This window comes from Balaenoptera borealis, assembly GCF_965194805.1.
Source record: "Balaenoptera borealis genome assembly, contig: HAP1_SCAFFOLD_2493, whole genome shotgun sequence".
Classification (NCBI taxonomy): domain Eukaryota; kingdom Metazoa; phylum Chordata; class Mammalia; order Artiodactyla; family Balaenopteridae; genus Balaenoptera; species Balaenoptera borealis.
This window is the reverse complement of record NW_028121837.1, coordinates 19074-21879: the sequence shown is the minus strand read 5'-3', so window position 1 is coordinate 21879 and position 2806 is coordinate 19074. Positions and strand designations below refer to the sequence as shown.

Genomic DNA, 2806 nt, shown 5'->3' with positions numbered 1-2806 from the left:
ATCATCGAGCTAAGGAAGCAATCAAGAAACAATATCAACTAATATGCTAGAGAGGGACATTTAGAGATTTGGAGCAGGGGTTTGGTGTAGGGAGACATACTCCACTGGAAAAGAGAAATCACCATACCTTTTGATGAACTCATTTGCTGGCATGATGGAGTGAAATCTAGCAGAATGTCAAGCCGATTTCCCCCACAGGACATTTCCTTAGTGTCAGGGTGGTATAGGATGATGGGGGACTGAGCCAAGAAAGCAGAGTGAAATTTCCTGCACAGTCATGGCACTAACAAACCAAATCCCGCTAGATAAAGGGGCCTGTGACAATCATTAGGTCTCCTCTTCAAGACATTTGCCAGTTTTTGAACCTATATAAAGCAGGAAGCTAAATACCTAATGCCTGAGGGAGAGAACTTTCCAAAGTGAGGAATTAGAGACCTACCAGACTCACAGTAAAAACCCAGAAGTGCCATCCCCAAGAAGGGGGCTGAGTCAGAAAACGTGAAATCATCTGCAATGTTTCAGTGTTTATGAGACAAATTTTCACTGAGAAAGTGTAACGGCAACAAATACATAGCTGGTCTCTCCTTACATTTGCCATACTCTGAAGCTGTGAGAACTGAGAGCCTAAAGAGCTGGAAGTCAATAACTGACTGTATTTATTGAAGAATCAAAGACCTGTCAGGCTCACAGCAAAAATCCAGGGAGGCCACAAATTAGGAAAAATCATAGGTAGGATGAGACAACTAAAGCTCCAACCCAGTTCTGACCTAGTAAAATTCCTGAAATGACTGAAATGATCAGCCACTCTGATTCACAGAGAAAAGGGTAAATCTTCTCTGGTGCAAAGTAATAGCATCTTCAGTCTCTATGAATTTTTTATTCACCACGTCCAGCACACAATCAAAAATTATGAAATTCCTGAAGCAGGAAAAAGTGACTAAAACTTAAGACAAAAAAAAAAAAAAAAAAAAAAAAAAAACCAAGAAAAATTGATTTAGAGGGAATTCAGATTCTGGAGTTAGCACAGAACTTTAAAATGACTATATTGAGAGTAAAAGATGGGGGTTAATAGATTAAAATATGGAGAATCTCAACAGAAAATTGGAATCAATTTTAAAAAATCAAATACAGATAAATGAAAAATAAGAAAACTGATCCCCAGCAGACCTTAGGGAATACTAGAAGAAATTTTTTTGGGCTGAAGTAAAATGGCCCAACATAGAACAGAGCTGGGCTCTCGGTCCCATATTGAACTCGACTTGGAAGAGGCGAGTCCGGTCTCAAAACGGAGGTAAAACCGCCGCCCGGTCGCCCCCAGCCCGACTCCGGCCGCCGCCGCCGCCGGGGGGAGGAGGGCCATGATCCAAAGGAACCAGAACAGTTGAGAAAACTGTTTATTGGTGGTCTGAGCTTTGAAACTACAGACGATAGCTTAAGAGAACATTTTGAGAAATGGGGCACACTTACAGATTGTGTGGTGATGAGAGACCCCCAGACAAACCGTTCCAGGGGCTTTGGTTTTGTGACTTACTCTTGGGTTGAAGAGGTGGATGCAGCAATGTGTGCTCGACCACACAAGGTTGATGGGCGTGTAGTGGAACCAAAGAGAGCTGTTTCTAGAGAGGATTCTGTAAAGCCTGGTGCCCGTCTAACAGTGAAGAAAATTTTTGTTGGTGGTATTAAAGAAGATACAGAAGAATGTAATTCGAGAGACTACTTTGAAAAGTATGGCAAGATTGAAACCATAGGAGTTATGGAAGACAGGCAGAGTGGAAAAAAGAGAGGATTTGCTTTTGTAACTTTTGATGATCATGATACAGTTGATAAAATTGTTGTTCAGAAATACCACACTATTAATGGGCATAATTGTAAGTGAAAAAGGCCCTTTCTAAACAAGAAATGCAATCTGCTGGATCACAGAGAGGTCGTGGAGGTGGATCTGGCAACTTTATGGGTCGTGGAGGAAACTTTGGAGGTGGTGGAGGTAACTTTGGCCGTGGTGGAAACTTTGGTGGAAGAGGAGGCTATGGTGGTGGAGGTGGTGGCAGCAGAGGTAGTTATGGAGGAGGTGATGGTGGATAAAACGGATTTGGAGGCGACGGTGGTAACGATGGTGGTGGTCCTGGTTACAGTAGTAGAGGAGGCTATGGTGGTGGTGGACCAGGATATGGAAACCAAGATGGTGGATATGGTGGCGGTGGTGGAGGATATGATGCTTACAATGAAGGAGGAAATTTTGGAGGTAACTATGGTGGTGGTGGTGGGAGCTATAATGATTTTGGAAATTATAGTGGACAACAGCAATCAAATTATGGACCCATGAAGGGGGGCAGTTTTGGTGGAAGAAGCTCGGGAAGTCCCTATGGTGGTGGTTATGGATCTGGTGGTGGAAGTGGTGGATATGGTAGCAGAAGGTTCTCAAAACTCAGAAGAAAAGGGCTACAGTTCTTAGCAGGAGAGAGAGCGAGGAGTTGTCAGGAAAGCTGCAGGTTACTTTGAGACAGTCGTCCCAAATGCATTAGAGGAACTGTAAAAACCTGCCGCAGAAGGAACGATGATCCATAGTCAGAAAAGTTACTGCAGCTTAAACAGGAAACCCTTCTTGTTCAGGACTGTCCTAGCCACAGTTTGCAAAAAGTGCAGCTATTGATTCATGCAACGGAGGGTCAATTAGATGTACATTCCTGAGGTCTTTTATCTGTTGTAGCTTTGTCTTTTTCTTTTCATTACATCAGGTATATTGCCCTGTAAATTGTGGTAGTGGTACCAGGAATAAAAAATTAAGGAATTTTAAACTTTTCAATAT

The 2806-nt window shown here is 42.7% G+C and overlaps 1 pseudogene across 1 annotated transcript; it reads left to right on the top strand.

The window, feature by feature from the left end:
• Positions 1-640: 640 nt before the first annotated feature.
• Positions 641-2452, top strand: LOC309622406 (heterogeneous nuclear ribonucleoprotein A3 pseudogene; annotated as a pseudogene). Its single transcript has 2 exons — positions 641-2414; positions 2446-2452. The product of its transcript is annotated as a heterogeneous nuclear ribonucleoprotein A3 pseudogene (transcript).
• The last annotated feature ends 354 nt before the right edge of the window (positions 2453-2806 follow it).